Genomic DNA, 16,320 nt, shown 5'->3' on the forward strand with positions numbered 1-16,320 from the left:
GGTGCTGGAGCATCCCCCACCCTTCCCCAATGTATTTCAAAGCCAGGTATTCTTTCTGGCTTCCTGACCAGGTGGCTGTTTCACAAATCTCACCGTCCCCCCCCTCCCCAGACTCCACTTTCTGCTCAGCACCTGCAATAAAGCACCCACATCCCCATCCCCACCCTGGTACAAGCAGCCCATCTCCCCAAGCTGATCCAACACCCCAGCATGTCGTAGTGGCACAAAGGCAAAGCCCAACCCTTACGAGACAATGGAGAATCTCTGCAGCCCCAGCAAAAGGAATCATCCCACTCCACTTCGCCCCCCACTCCAGCACCCCTCATGTGCTTCTCACAAGGATGACTCTGGCAGAGCAATTAACACACATGCCAATTAACTCCAAGCAGGTGCTGGTTAACTCTGTGCTGAGTAATTCAACTCTGGCTCCGAGTAAATTGCTTTAAATTGGGTAGACGAGGGAGGGAGCAGAGTTAGCAGTTTGCAAATAGGGGAAGGGAGGAGAAGAAAAGGAGGCTCTCAGCTGGGAGATGTTTGCACAAAACAAGGAATTTGGGGGTGCTGAGTCCACAGCTCTCAGTGCTGGCAGGCAGAGAGCTGCTCTCCTCCAAGCCCTTATTTCTGGGTTCCTGACTGGCTATATATATTTATTCCCAATCTGTTTTACCTGTTGCTAAATGATCTTACCCCAGTGCCACGTGGGGCCCTTTGCACCGTTCCAAAACTGCTCCCTTTCCCATTGCACAGACCCACGTTTCGCACAGAGCATCACTGGGAGCTTCACGTCCACTTTCTGTTGCCCGTTTGCTGTTTTTAACGCCCATTTATAGCATCTCCTTTTTGCTGCCTCCTCACCAAAGCCAGCTCCATGCACGCCTCCCCCCCTCCAAGCTGACACAATGAAGCTGTCCTCTCCTGCAGCCCCACCTGTGATCTCAGCACAGCATCAGCTCCAAATAAACCAAATAAATAGGAGAGATCAAAACCTGTGGATCCCAAAGACCAAGGGAGAGGAAGGCAAATAAAAGCAGTAAATATATTCTTTCCAACCAACAACAACAAAGTGTTTGTATTTCAAGCGCAGCCTCCGCATGGCTCTGCGCTTTCCAGCCTGTTTGTGGGCATCAGTGCAGAGCCCAGCGTGGCATGAAAAGGGACTGCAAAATTTGGAGGGCTTCACGGAAAATAAAAGTAAAGGGGTGCTGTTTGGGAGTCCAGATCTTAATTTTGAGGCACCTGGGTTTAGCAAAGTCCTCCCTGAGCTGGTGCAGGGAAGAGGGCACAAGGGTGGGGAGATGGAAAGGCAGAGAGTCGGGAAGGAAGGAGAGGGAAAAAAGGGGGAAAAGGAGGAAGGGAAGAAGAGGGAAAAGAAGGAAAGGAAAAAGAAGGGAAAAAGGAAAGCCCTGACAAGGTGCCAAAAGGACCTGCACTGCTGATTGTGCGGAGGAGGTGGATGGGAGAACGGCTGAGAGCGGTGCAGAAAATCCTAAATTAAAGGGAGAGAAGCTGTGGCCACCTGCTGCAGTGCAGGAGGAACGAAGGATTTGCTGCAAAGAGGCAGTGAGTGCAGAGCTGCACGTCCCAAGGTATGAACTCCCCCAGGTGGGTGCGCAGAGATGCTCCGCAGGCACCCGGCACCAACCTGGGTGTTAGGATTTCATGGGCTTCCACCAGGAGAAGGGATCCCGAGCCCCGGATCTGCAACACCATCAGCACCTGCACAGACTCAGGTTCTCCCATGGCTAAAATCCACTGCACAGCCAAGGTTCCCAACTCCACAGTGCCACACATCTGTCTCACCACGAGGCCTGGACTTCCTCCTCTCAAGGATATGGAGCCAGCTCCGGTCACCTCTTGAACCTGCTCTAGTTCTTGCCTTCCTGTTTCCTCTCTCGCTGACGGCCAGACCTCCCCGTTGTGACTTAATTGTTGTTTTTGACATATCCTCTGCACCGACACCAAGGACTTTTCGTTTCCTCCTTGCCGCTTTCAGGACACACAGGACCAGCTTCCTCCTCCTGAGGAGGGTGGAAAACAACCCCCTGATTCATTCAGCCACAGCGCCCGTGCTGCTGGGCGCCGTTCTTCCTCTTCCTCCTGCACTGTCTCTGCTCTACACCGTGCTCCACATCAACCACTGCCATCTCCCCCATGCCTGCCATCACCCCTCCACGCTCTCCATCACTGTGCCACTGTCACCCCTCCAAGCCATCACAGCTCTGCACCCCCTGCCATCCCAGCGAACCATCACATCCCATCCAGGATGGCAACCTGGGGGACGGGGACTGCAGAAACAGGGACGTGCAGCGCCACAGGACGGGAGAGCAGCCACAGCTTTGGTAGCAAGGATGGCAGAGGCTGCGTGCGCCAGGCGAAGGGCTAGCTCATCCACTCAGCGTTGTTTAGCACCTCTTTATCTCCAAACCGAGATCAAAACCACACAAACGCACTCGGGTCCCCTCCAGAGCTTCTATTCTGGTTTCAGGATGATGCTATCTGGGTTCCTGTGCAGTGTCTCCAGATGCACACGGGGGAGGGGAGAAGAAAGCGGCTGAAGCGCTTTGCTCTGGTGTGAACCTGGCTGGGATGCACAGCTGCACGGTCGGCCCCAGCCCTCCTGGGGACAGATCCTGCTCATGGAGCAGGTGCAGCAGCACGGGTCTCTGCAGCTGGCACCAGCTTTGTGCAGCAAAGTGCTGGGCAATGCACTCTGGTGGGTACCTGGCTCCCGGCTGGATGCATCCCACAGCCACAGGTATCACCACGGGAGGCTCCAGAGAGCAGAATCTGGGCTGGATTCAGCAGAACCCCTGAGGAATTTGAAGGTAGAAACATTCCTGACCCAGATTCAGGCGTTCTCTGGAGGAAAGCAGATGCCAACTGCGCTGCCAGCTCTGCTGAGCTGTAACAAAACCACGGGTTGTGCCAAGAACGGCCGAGCCTGGGGAGGAAAGCACAGCCCTGCAGTGATGCTGGAGCACCAATACTCGCGTGTTGAATTAAGGGGGAGGGGAGGGTTGAAAGGCTTTGGGGAAATCAGCAACCAGAGGGCTGCAGAGCAGAGGTGCCAGGCAGTACTTTGCTGAAGTGACCCCCAAAGCTGCCCACAATGGGCTTCAACGCAATCCTGAGCGGCAGCCCTGGTGGCAGCAGCATCCTCATTCAGGATCCAACCCTGCTGCGAGAGAGGACATCCCTTGGACACCCCACCACCCCACACACCCACCACCACAGCACTGCCCATCTCCTGCATGAGAGCATCCCATACCCCCCCCTTCCCCCCCCTCAGGCACCCACAGCCACAGCGCTGCCCGTTTCCCACGTGGGAGCATCCCAACACCTCGCCTCCTCCCCCCCCACCCCGTAAGCAGCCTCAGAACTGGGATGATTTTTCCCCTGTACTAAGTACAGTTTTCTAAACGATGGGAAGCAAGAGCCCATTATCTGGCTCTGTCGCCCACCCCCACGGCTCCCTGCAGGGCATGAAATAACCACCTGCCAGCTCCCCGGAGCCGAGCGCTGCGGCAATGATATCGCAGCTTCCCCTGTCACTATTGTCAGAGCAAAATTTAGATACCTGGTAATGAGGAGGTTTAATATGACAGATGAGAGGTTGACTCATTAAAAACGGGAGAGAAGGAGGGAGCTGAATTCGGGGATGGATCCTGTGCTCCCAGCCCAGATGGAAACGGGGAGGCTGTCAGATTGAACCCGTTGACAGCAGGAGCAAAAGTAAAGCAGGTCCTGATGGCAAAACTCAGCGTGGGGCTACTGGGGAGGTAAGGGGATGGATGGGGGTGGGAAGGGAGGATGGGTGGGGTGGAAAGGGACGATGGATGGGGGTGGGAAGGGAGGAATGGATGGGGGTGGGAAGGGAGGATGGGTGGGGTGGAAAGGGAGGATGGATGGGGGTGGGAAGGGAGGATGGATGGGGAACTATGGTTAGGGTAAGCATCAGGCATCACCCCATATGAGAGTGTCAGCCCCTCTCTAAGGATAAGGCAGGGACCCACAGCTCTGCTCCCAGAGCTTGAAAAACCCCAAAATGCACCGAGCCCCAAAGGGACAAATGCTGCCTGCAGATCTCCCCATCCAGCACCACAGTGGGGCCCTGCAATGCAGTGGGAGGAGGGCAGATCACACCCAGCAGGAACATTTGTCCTCCCCATCAGCAGAGCTGGGTTTCCCCCAGTGCTCTCCTGGTAGTGGGTTTCACCAGGGGGAACCTCCACAAACCCCATCCCTCGCTGCTCATCCATCCCTTTGCATCCTGGACAGCTTCTACCCCCCCAAAAATTTGCTCCTCAGCCAAGCAGCTGGAAGCTTTCCACCAAACAACGCTGTTTTTGTTTTGTTTTTAATAAAGGCAACGAGGCCCACGTGCAGCACTTTCCATAGGGAGGCACCAGCACTGCAGCCTGCAACCAGAGAGCACAGCCACAGTGGAAAAGCCCAAATCAAACCAAGGTGCAAGCGGCCGCGTCGATGCCACTGCAGCATGTTTCCCATTAGCACAGCCACGCTGCCAAGGGCAGCTTTAACCCCATCTGCATCCTCTTCTGAGGGCAGTGCACTTGTACAGCGTGCTGCAAGGGAAGAACAGAACCGATGCCTGAAACGATGCCGTCCTCCTCCTCCCTGCAGGCTTTGCACCGAAGCTTTCACAGAAGTGGATATTAAAAGGATTACCGGCACGAGCAGAAGTATTATCAGCTCTAACACAGGCCTGTCCAAGATCACAGCAGTGCCGGCCTCAGAGCAGTGAAAACCCTGCAGAAGCTCAGGCCAGGATGGCTGAGGCTTCTTGCAAAGCAGCTGCACCCAGCCAAGATCCCTCCCCAGAGGCAGCAATGCATGTGGGCACAGCATTTCCCTCAGCACCCCTGCGCTTAAGCACCCCTGCACCTAAGAACTCCATCACCCGAACATCCCCTGCACCTCCACATCTGCACAACCTGAGCAGCCCCACACTCGAGCACTCCTGCACCTGAGCATCCCCTGCACACCCTGCAGGGCGCAGCTCCTGGCCGTACCTCCATCCCCTGCCTCCACTTGGAGGAAACCAAGAGCCCCGCTCCCACCCTGCTCCCCCCCCCAAGGCTGCCGAAACGAGCAGGAGGGTGTTAAAACCCCAGCACTGACCTCAGAGGAACCACAGTAAACAAGCAAGTCAATAAGGTGGGCTGCTCCCTGCTCGGCTTCCTGTTTGCTTTAGCAGATCCTGCTGCAGGGCCGCAGTGGGACGGCCACCGCTTGCCACCAGTCACCAGCATGGGGCCACATGGAGGGGGGGGGGGGGGACGGGGACCAAACGAGCAATTGCTCCGTGCCCCACAGAATGCAGAGCATCCATGGTGCCACAATGGTGCCTGGGCTGGGTTTTATTCCTTCTATGATGCCGTGCTTGAGATCTGAGTGTGCTTGCTGCCTCCTCCTGCGTTTGTTTTATTTCAGGAGGAGGAAATCCCGGCTCTCCGACCCTGCAGGTGAGCCACATCCCTGCCGTGCCTCAGTTTCTCCCTTCTTGTGCAGCTGACCCCCTCTGCAACTCAACCACGGACACAAAGGGAGGCACAGTCGTACCATAAATGTGCATTGGAGCAATGGGGGCTCAGTGGAACCCCCCCTCCCAGCAGCAGGCAGGAGGGCAGCAATAGATAAGGGCTCTGTGACAGAGGGATCGGAGCCGTTGTTTGGCTCCAAACCCTGCTTTTAGTGGAGAGGGATGGAAAAAGGGAAATATTAATTTTAAAAGAAAATGTGGAAATAAAAAAAACAATAAGGGAGGGGGGGGGTGAGGAAAGCGTCCGTGTGTAGAGCAACAACGAAAACATAGGGAGAAAGGAACCAGGGAGTGCAGCGAGGGGCAACGAAAGGGAACCCAGTTGGGCTGGCAGGGTTTGAAGCAACTCCCGTGGTGAAACAACAACAAAAAAAGCAAGGGAAAAAAAAAAAGCAGCTGCTAATTTTATCTCTCTGGTGGAAAGAGTGAGTGGGGCTTCAAGGAGACAGGCTGGCTGCAGCCCGGCTGTGTCTGCGGGCGCTCCGGCGTGCAGCACGGTGGGATCCCGGCATGCCCAGGTCTGCGTCGGAATGCAAACTCTGATGATTATAAAAAGAATGTGATGCAATGCCCAAGACGGCCAAGGAGCAGACAGAGTGACCTCAGGTCTTTTCCTTGTCGGAGGGAAAGCAGACTTCTGCTGCAAAATCCCATGGAGAAAGGCAGGCTGGCACAGACCCTGCAGCTCTGTGCACGTGGTAACGGGCACGTGATTACCCAGCACGGCTGCAGGAGATGACACAGCTGTCTCCAGGACATGAAGGAGTTGATTCAATTAAGGTCACAGCCCTTAGAACAGCTCCTACACCAGATGTGTTTGGGCAGAGAGAGGCTGGGAACCCAAACTGCCCACCGAGCTGACCGAAACGCAGAGCTGGTGCAGCACCGGTGCAGACTGCAACAGAGCAGGGCCCTGCTCCAGCGCAGCCTATGGAGCTGTTCCAGATTCAGGGCAGCAGAGCAGGTCTCCAGAAGTCCTTGCTCCTGACCTTGCAGGGAAACGGCCATCACTTCCCATCTCCAAGCCTCAAATAGATCACCCGTGCCCTGCCCCTCTCCGGCACTAAAAAGCCATCAGAACGCAGCAAAGTGCTTGTCAGGCAGAGAGAGAAGAGCCCCCTCCTTCCAGGAGCTAGGAGCAGATTATTTTTAAGATCTTTCTGTATCTGCTATCGAAATCAATAGGAGGAATATCCATTACACGAAACCAAAGATCCCGCATCAAACGGGGACGAGGCGCAGCCCCTACCGCAAGTGCATTACAGACAGCAGAGATGAAAACATTTACTGTAACAGCAATAAACAGGCAGAGAAGGTCAGGAAAGGGAGAACGCGCTGAGACCTCGCTGAACCACAACGTCCTTATTCCTGGGGACAAAATAACAGCGCTATGGCCACAGGTCTCATCCACTCAGGGACGAGTTGTCCCCGGCTGCCCTGGTTTCTCTGCTTTGCTCTGTGCCCATTTGCTGTTTGCTGCCTTGGGATGTGGGGAACAGCCAGGGCCGTGCTGGTGCATGGGGATGCTTGGGAGCAGTTCTACCTGCAATGCAGACACCTGCAGCTTCAGTGTCTGCTACCGAGCATCGAGCTGCTAAAAAAAAGGGAATGGCTGTGAGCTGGAGGGAAGCAGGCAGCAAGCAAAGAGCCCAGGGTAAGCAGAGACCCCAGGGCTGGGGTCCGTGCATTCCACAGCCACATGTGGGGCAGCCTCCAGCCCCACAGAATGGCCAGGGTTGGAAGGGGCCTCAAGGATCATCAAGCCCCAAGCCCTCTGCCAAACGCAGGGCCACCAACCTCCACATTCAAGACTAGACCAACCCCAGCTCACAGCCTGGTGTCTGCAGGTGGGATGAGGCTCCAGGTGCAAACACGCAGAGGCCCCTGCACAACCAGCAGAACAGCACCAACACAGATGCTTTAAGCTGAGCCATGCAAGACGCTCATTTACCAGCACTGTCCCAGCACCAGAGAGCCACTAAGGAGAAACTGAGGCACAGAGAGGGACCCCAAAGGTGCTGTGCACCCGCTCCAAGCCGAGCTGCAGCCTCACCCAAGGGAGGAATTGCGCTCAGCCTTCCGGCATCCTCCATTCCGACCACAAAGCAGCCTTCTGCTCCCACTGCCTCCCCTCCCACAGCCAGCTCATTTCCTGACATTACAAAACTCAGGCTGAACAAAGCTGGACCAAGGAGCACATGGCTGGGGTTGGGGGCGAAGGGCACCCAATGTGGCCCCATGGTGACGGTGCCTTCCAGCAGCTGCGTGCATTTATCCCACACCTTCTGTCAGCCTCAGGCACATCCCAGCTCTGTGATGGGAGAGCATCGAAGATGGGGAGCTCCAGCTTTTCTCTCCCTCTTGCACCTGTTGTAGTGGCCAGAGCAGCCTGCTGGTCAAACAGAAGGCCCATAAGGGACAGCCCTCGATTTCCTCACACACAAAAGGAGCCGTGCCCTGCAAAGCGAGGGAGCAGGCAGAAAAACCACAGGAGCTTCACCTTGCACATCCAGGGCACGCAGCAGTGCAACCTGTGCTTCTGCTTTCAGCTGCCAACCCAAGGCTTGCAAGCTGCACTGTCAGAACATAACTGCTGCAAACTGTCGGGGTGCAAGTGCTGCAAACCTCAGCATCACCCACAGCAGAGGACGGTGGCGGGCAACGAGCACCAACGGGACCACAGCACCCATGGCTGCACCAAACCCCACCGGCCGCACGGCTCACCCGTGCCTGTGCAGAGCCTCCCCCTGCTTGCAGGGCATCGCCAAGCTGTGTCACCGCTCACATGGGAGCAGGGTGGAGGATGTGTGAATGCATGGGCAGGGCTCTCACCCTAAGCGTGCAGCAGCAGCAGCCAAGCATTCAGCCATGCACTGCCCAGCTAAGCCCGGACCGGTGCAGAAAAGCCACCGTGCACACAGAGCGTGCCATAGGCAGAGATAACACCAGTGCTGTTTATTTAAAGCAGCTGACATCACCTCCTTGTGGAGCAAATCAAAGTGAAAAAAAAAAGAACACACCAAAACAACAAGGGGAAGGAAAAGGGGGAGAGAGAGAGAAAGCAATCTTTTTGTCCGGTGCTCACCCAGAAACGCTGAGCAGACAAGAAAATCTGTTCCTGTTCGGAAGCCGGAGCTGCGGTTTCGCTCCATGTGGGCAGCACAGCCCCAAAGTTTGTGTCCCCTCTTCAAACCCCCAGAGCTGGGTGGCTGGGACAGCTTCACTGCAGCAGCGCAGGCTGCGAGATGCTCGGCCACTTCATTAGATCAATCAGGAGCCAATTAGTGGCAGAGATGCGCCCACTTTCCTAGCACCACGATGGGAAAGCCTGGCTGCAGGGAGCTCTGTGCATCCCACTGTGTCCCCATGGCCACCACGATCTGCAGGGTCACCACCAGCCCACGCCAATGTGGGGACACCGAGCACTTGGGGGGCACAGTCCACGCCAAGGGGAGGTGGAGGGGCCAAGACGGAGGCTCAGATTGCAGAGGGGAAGAGCTGCCCAACCACAATCCCTCCTTCCCCTTTCCACGTTTCCTCTAGCAACGGGTCCGGGGCCACAAAACATTTGGGCTCCAAACCCAAACTTCCCCCTGGGCTGATCCGCTCACCATCCCTCTCCAGGGCTGACACAGCCAACCCCAGACCATCCACCCACAAAACACAGAGGTCTCCTCAGGCGCCGTCCCTGCTCGAGCCACCGCTGGAAACTTAATTATGCCCAACGAGCTTGTTATCACTCGGGCTTTTCATCCCAAGAATGGGAAGGGAAAAGCCAGGAGGGCACGGGGGGCAGCAAGAGCTGCAGGTCCCCTGAGGCATGGGGGCACACGGAGGGCTGGCGGGGGCTGCGTGCGGGTGCAACCGTTGCAGCCGCTGAGTTTCGCTCTCGCTGGCCAAGTTCCCCCTTCAGTGCTGGAGATGCAGAAGCGAAACTTGCAGCTGGATGGACGTGGGGGCGGGCAGAGGGCACCGGGCCGGCACCAGAGCACCGCGTCCCAACGGGATCCGAGGGGCGTAGGGCAAACGTGGGACAAGGGACGGGCACAGAGGCTCCGGTGGGCCACAGCACTTCTGTCCCTGGGCGCAGCCTCTGTGCGCACAGCGCTCAGCACAGCCATAGGCACAGCTCAGCACAGCCCCACGTTGCTCAGCCAGCCTGCAACGACCCCCCCAAACCCCTTTGGTGGGGAAACCAGATGGGTTCCTGCCCGTGTGCTGAGGCAGGGATGCCCGCAGCACCCAGCTGGGTGGTTCGCCCTTGCCCTGCGATGCCTCTGGTCACATTGCCACCTGCTGGCACCCATCTCAGAACCCAGCTCCTTAAAGCAACAGCTCTGCACCGTGGCACTGGGTGCAAAGCAGAGCACTGGGCGCTCTCATTCCATCGCAGCACTGAGGCTTCGTTTCCCAAATTTGTTTGGAACTCGCATAACTGCAACATTGCAGGGCTGAGGAACCCCCAGGGCAGCAGTGGGTGCTGTGCAGTGCACAGACTGCGACAAAGCCCCCTCCCACCATGGGGGTCTCACACCCTGCACCCAGCACTGGGGCTACGCGCCTGCTCCACACACTCTTTGCATGGGAAGCAGCTGCTCACAGACGACGAAAGGAAAGCAATTTGTCCCCGCAGGGAAAAAGAGGAAGGGGAAGAGTGTCATCCAGTGCTGCCCACTGCAATAGGAGCTGCATTCACCCAAGCTGCTGAGCGGGGTAGGGGGCACAGCGACAGCACCAGGGACCCCATCCACAAAGCAGGGTGCTGCAGCACCCACCCATGCACATGGCACGCTTCAGTGCCAACACACCTTGCACAACAGCACCAGGAATTGCCACGCAGATGCCCAGGGCAGTTGAAGAAGGGGAATCAACTCAACGCTCCCCATTTGGGAACAACCCATTCCGGTTGACCGAACGCTCCTTGAGGTTCCGCATGGCTTTACCTGGGTCAGGGCAAACGCTCACCCTTTCCCAGCACACAGCCGGCCACGTGCACCTTGGCTGAGCACCCACTGACCCTGCAAACCGCCAGCACCCAGTCCAAACTCCACGGCCACTGGGCACAAAGCTCCAGCACACACTGGAGGGAGGACAGGAGAAAACAAGTGATAACGAGGAGCAACACACGGGTCCTCACTGCGCTACCTGAGTCAGCAGCTGTCAGCCCCCCCCTCAAAGTCTGCCTGCAGCTCCCCCCCCCCCCCAGGTGGCTCAGCACAGCTCTCCCTATGGAAACCAAACAAACACGGGCAGCCTGACAAACAAGGGCAGGATGCACTGGGCAGATGGGAGGGGCTGCAGCATATCCCCCCCCCCCCCCCCCCCCCCCATGTCCTCCAGTACTTTGCAAACCAGGAGGAATGACCGCAGGGTGGGTGTGCAACCAGAAAGCTGGTGCTGCTGCAAAACCTGCGCTTCCCCAGAGCAAAGCATCTGAAAATCAACTGGGAGCCGGAGGGAGGGGGGAGGGGGGGGGAAATCAACCAGGGGCCAAAGCTCCAGCTGGCCCTGCGAGGAGATGAACATCAGCCCCGAGGTGCCCAAAGGCAGAAGTGCAGGTTCCAGCCTCCAAAATTCCAGGCCTGAGCTCAAAAACCATCCTGGAAGCCGAAATGCAGCCCCAAGTCCCAGGATGCAGCAGGGATGCAGGACAAGAGATGGATCCCACCAAAGCTTTGCCCACCTTCGCCCTTTCCCATTCCACGAGCACGGCTCTCACATCCCCAATCCCATCCCCCCCCATCCCCAAAACCCACTCCTTCCTCCTGCAGGGATCTGAGCGCTGCTTCCCCGGCGCTGCCGTCACTGCGCCCACGCACAGATTTTGGAGGAGGAGGGGGATTTTATGGGCACCAAAGGAGAAAGCAGAAGGTCTCTGCAATTTGGGCTCAGCGGGGCCGCAGCTTTTCCCCTAAAACGTGAACTTCAAGGTCCTGGTTGCTTAAAAACAAACAAAAAATCACCACGTTTTGGATTCGAGACGGAAGGAGAGGGGAAAAAATACTACTAAAATCGCTGCGACCCAGAAGGTGATTGAAAGGAATTGGGAATGTTTTGCTTTTTCCATCTGATCATTCCTTCAGCTGATAAAATGCATGCACGCCCCTCCGGTCCCCTCAGCTCCCAATGCTTTCTCGCAATTACTGCACAAAGCACAGAGGAGCAACAGCAGAGAGCGTGGAAACTTTTTTTGGAGGGGATTTTGCTCTACGGTCGCCTCTCTGGGTCACCAAGAAGGGATTTTTGTCTTTTAAAAATACCCTTTTCGCTTTGAATTCTCCGTTCTCTGCTCCTTCCTTCGCTCCTGCTTACATTGCGTTCTTTTCTATGGTGGGGGGGGATGTGATCCTGCTCCTCCCTTGCATGGAAACTGCACTGCAGCTCCATGATAACAGAAATGCACCGAAGCAGGAGGTTTCCCAGCGCCCAGCTCCATGCCTTACAGCACACAGAAGGGCTGCGTTTGCTCTGCATCCACCTGGAAATGCGCATTGCTTTCCCAGCTCCAAGTGCTCCTTCAGCAAAGCCACCACCTCCTTCCAGGTCTGCACAGGGGGGCACGAGGTCGGGCTGCTGCAGCACAGCACAAAGGCACCCTCAGGTTGGGCTTTTTGCTACCAGGCTTTTCTGCATTTTTAGGCTCATCTTTATCAGCTGAGCGGCAGAAAGGGCCAAGGACACGCAGCCCAGCACCTCCCTTGGCAGAGGGCAGAAAGAAAGCAGCGACGTTCAGCCCCCAAACCCACACGCCACAGCGAAAAGAGAATCAAGAGGGTGAAAAAAATCCCACCATTTATTTGGGGGGGGGGGAAAGAAAAGAGCCAGGAGCCCCTATGCTGTCACTAGCCACAATGGTTTTCATTTTCAACCAGATAAAGCTGAGCCTGTCTCCGAGCACCGGCTCATCCCTTCCATGCCTGCTTCCTGGTTTGCACACACACGTGGGTATGTGTGGGTGTGCAAGGCTTTGCTTGGCTTTTTGCAACCTCCCTGCAGACCTGGGCACCGAAGCAGAGCTGGGCCGAACGCCTGCACAGCCCTAAGCCCTAACAGGATAACGAGCTCACAATGAGAGCCTAATGAAGGATTAGCAAAATGCACTTTTCAAGAGATGAAGGATGGGTGAAGCAGCCCGCTTTGCCCCACCGTCTGCATCCCAGCTGCAGTGCGACCCGGTGCCAAAGCCCTCAGCTCCCATCGGAGGCAACTAATTAACGAGACAACCTCGGCCTTAAGGCAAACAGAGCACAGAGTCAGCCCTCACCTCTCGGAGCTCGGCGCAGCGCGTGCAGAGAGGTCGGGATGCTGGTCCATCCAAAAAGCAAAACGGCCTCCGTTCTAAAACAGAAAGCGACACGGTTGGGGCTGCTTCTTTCTTTCGACGGCCGCAGGGGTTTCTTTTTACCCCCCTCCCTCCCTCCCCCCAATATCCACGCACACTGGGAAAGTTCTGCTGCTTGATGCTCGCTCACAGCCAGCAGCCCGATGGGGCGCTCTGTGAACGGCCGAGCCTCAGGAACACCCTGAAAACTCACCCCAAATTTCAGCCAAAACAATACGACCAAAGGGATGCGACCCAGATCTGCATCAGAGCCCACGGAACGGAGCGGATGAAAACGTCTGGAGCGAATCCAGATGTTTACCAGTGACGCAGGCAGAGGTATAAATAATGATCTGCGAGGAATTCTCTTTGCAGGCATCTCACCCTTATCAGATCCTGCAGTGACACGGCCCCGTCACCTCCCTGGCCCCAAAAGCCTTGAGAAAACCAGCCGTAAAATGAGAAATAAATACATCCCCGGGTCCGGCCGCGCGATCCCATCCGGGATCCCATCTGCATCCATCCCAGCTTTGAGACTCGGTGCCACACAAGGATCTCGTGGTGGCGATTCGGAGCTCAGCATCACCTGAGCTGAACCCCCTCCCAGCCTCACTGAGGGTCAACGCAGCCCCCACCCGTTGCCCCCCCCCCCCCATCCAACACAGCCCCAAAAACGGTGGAAGGAACTTACAAAAGAAATCATCCGCCCGGCTCCACCAGGCTGCTCATCCCCACTGGTGGGAAAGCCTAAAAATCTTTAATACACAAAATACATGGATGTGTATATATGTCAAAATAATACATCCCCTCCCATCTTATTCCCCCACCCCCCCCTTCCCCAAGATTGCGAAACCAAGAGGGCAGCCAGGGCTTGGAGCTGCAGCATTTCTGAGTTCCTACGGAGTCTGGGCTTTCTGCCACCAGCAACAGCGGCTCTGGGGGTGTGGAAAAAGGGAGGAAAAAAAAAAAGAAAGAAAGAAAAAAAAAAACCCCAAAACCCCACCACACTCCTGTTTATTTTGGGGGATGAGAGAGAAAACTTGCAATGCACAAAGCAACGGGAGGGGTGGGATGGGATGGGATGGGGGGGCAGGGAGCACAGCTCTGGGTTCCTGGAAGCCAACGCATGCTTTGCAATGGGACTTCTGCTGCTGGAAAACTGGGAGGGGGGTTTAGGGGTGACTGCAGCCACGTTGACCCCCAGCTGCTCTGCTCCTGCTTGAGGGAGGGCAGCTGACCTCATGCCCCCAGGTCACAGCACCTCAAGGTGCTGGGAAGGCAAGGAGGGGGGGGGCACCCATGGGTGCCTCTGCCCCGGCGTGACCATGGAAATGACAGGGGATGGGAAGAGCGGCCTGACCCAGATTCCCCTCCAGCCTGATCCCTCAGTGAAGTCATAATCCTCAGAAGGCTTCTGGGCCTTTTTTTTTTTTTAAATACATCCCTGCAAGTTGCCACGGAAACGACGGCGATGCTATAATTTCAGCGTTACAGACTTCAGTGTGAGAACGGTTGGGAGAAGGAGGCTGAAAATGCAGATGAGCCACGATGGGGGACCTATAGAGGAGAAAAGTAAAACACAAGCAGCACCCGAAGCAGCACCCAGGACTCATCAGGCAGCCAGGAGGGTGATGGGGTCCTCAAAACCCCTGGGGTTTGCTGTGCTCCCAATGTGGCTCTGCCTGCATCAGGGTTGCGGGTGGGATCCCATCCCAAAGGGATTCGGGGTGGGAATGCACATGGCTGCTGCTCCCTGCTTACAGGGATGCCCGTGGGTGCTCCCAGCTCTGGTCCCAAGGACCTCCTGGGTTGGTGGGGGTGAACTGGAAGGTGCTGGGATGACCCTGGAGCACCAAACGCTGCTGCTGCACAGGAATGAAGCAAATCCCACCTGCACGCATGACAAACCAGCTCCCTTCCTGCACCCCTTCCCAACCCAAGGTGACACAAAATTACCAAAACAATCAAAATCAAAATAAGATGGCAGACAAACAGCTCTGTGCAAACACTGCCTAATGGGCCATGACCTGTCAGCAGGTCCCAGGGGGAGCCAGAAAGCCCCAGGGACCCACAGGGTGCACATGGCACAGGGCTCCCACATGGGAGAAATCCCAGCACGTCAATGGCAGAATGTGACCCTGGTGCACAGCATGGCACCCTGCAACACCTTGGTGCATGGCATGGCACCCTGCAGCACCCACCTCCTGGTGCAGGGTGCCTGCAGCACCCATCTCCTGGCACAGGGCACCCTGCAGCACCCATCTCCTGGTACAGGGCACCCTGCAGCACCCATCTCCTGGTACAGGGCGCCCTGCAGCACCCATCTCCTGGTGCAGGGCACCCTGCAGCACCCATCTCCTGGCGCAGGGCGCCCTGCAGCACCCATCTCCTGGTGCAGGGCGCCCTGCAGCACCCATCTCCTGGCACAGGGCGCCCTGCAGCACCCATCTCCTGGCACAGGGCGCCCTGCAGCACCCATCTCCTGGTGCAGGGCGCAGCACCCTGCAGTGCCCCATTTCTGGTGCAGGGTTCCAGGCTGGGAGCAGAGCCACAGAAGGATGCACACAACCTCTCACAACATTTGATTTCAGCCCCCAAGCAGGAACCAAACCCCAAAGCTCTCGCATCCAACCCAGCCAAGACCAGAGCCACCAGGATTCCTTTCTGCAGCGCCCAGAGCTCCATATTAACCACAGCAGTATTCATCTGAGCAGAACACAAAACAAATCTGCATTTGCAGGACAAAAAAAGCCCCCCGTTCCCCCTGTGCATAGAATCACAGTGTGGATGTGTGCAAAGCAGCCCTGGTCCCTCGTCCACTGAAACACCCAAAGGTCACACGAGTGAACACAGAGCTCCAAAGGATGAGAGGAGAACACCTCCAGAGGCAGCCCCTCTGCCCTTCACACCTGTACAAGTGGGGCTCTTCTGATGGAGCAGCCCTTTGCATCCCAGGGCCATGCATGGAATCCTGTCGCTGTTGGCCACAGGGATTGAGAGGAGCAGAGCACAGCCAAGGCTTCATGCCTCCAACCTCACTCCCAACGCTCCGTTTCAGTCTTTTGCTCTTTGCTCCCAGAGCCAACGTTGCCATTGGGAGCTGCGGGGCCATCCAAGCATCCCTCCCTCACTGACTCCTTCAGCCCAGCACAGCGCCGTGCCCCCAGCGATGCCATTTTGGGGGACAAATCCCCCTGGGAATGCAATGGCAACACAGCACAGAATCACCAAGGTCGAAAGAGAGAGCCTTCAACACCATCGAGTCCAACCCCCGACCCAATCACTTGGGTCCCACCGCTGCACTGCATCCCTCAGTGCTGCAGCGGTCGTGGTAATAAAGCATCGTTATAAAGCATCGCCCCCCATCCCAGGATGGAATCCACATCTCTCCGTGTGCAACCACTGCTGAGAAAACCCAATGCACCGACGGCAGCAG

At 56.7% G+C, this 16,320-nt stretch overlaps 1 protein-coding gene across 7 annotated transcripts in view; it reads right to left on the minus strand.

The window, feature by feature from the left end:
- MEF2D (myocyte enhancer factor 2D) overlaps positions 1 to 13,865 on the minus strand; it is a 43,127-nt gene extending 29,262 nt beyond the window's left edge. For 3 of the 7 annotated variants that reach the window (XM_048928929.1, XM_048928925.1, XM_048928924.1), the window contains exons 1-2: positions 13,576 to 13,865; positions 12,828 to 12,901 (exon numbers count right to left, since the gene is read on the minus strand). The gene's annotated coding sequence lies outside the window, so the exon portion shown is untranslated. The remainder of the gene's footprint in view (positions 1 to 12,827; positions 12,902 to 13,575) is intronic. The other 4 variants (XM_048928927.1, XM_048928926.1, XM_048928923.1 and 1 more) reach the window with 2 other exon arrangements.
- Between the last annotated feature and the right edge of the window lie 2,455 nt (positions 13,866 to 16,320).

This window comes from Lagopus muta, chromosome 29 (genome assembly GCF_023343835.1).
Source record: "Lagopus muta isolate bLagMut1 chromosome 29, bLagMut1 primary, whole genome shotgun sequence".
Lineage (NCBI taxonomy): Eukaryota > Metazoa > Chordata > Aves > Galliformes > Phasianidae > Lagopus > Lagopus muta.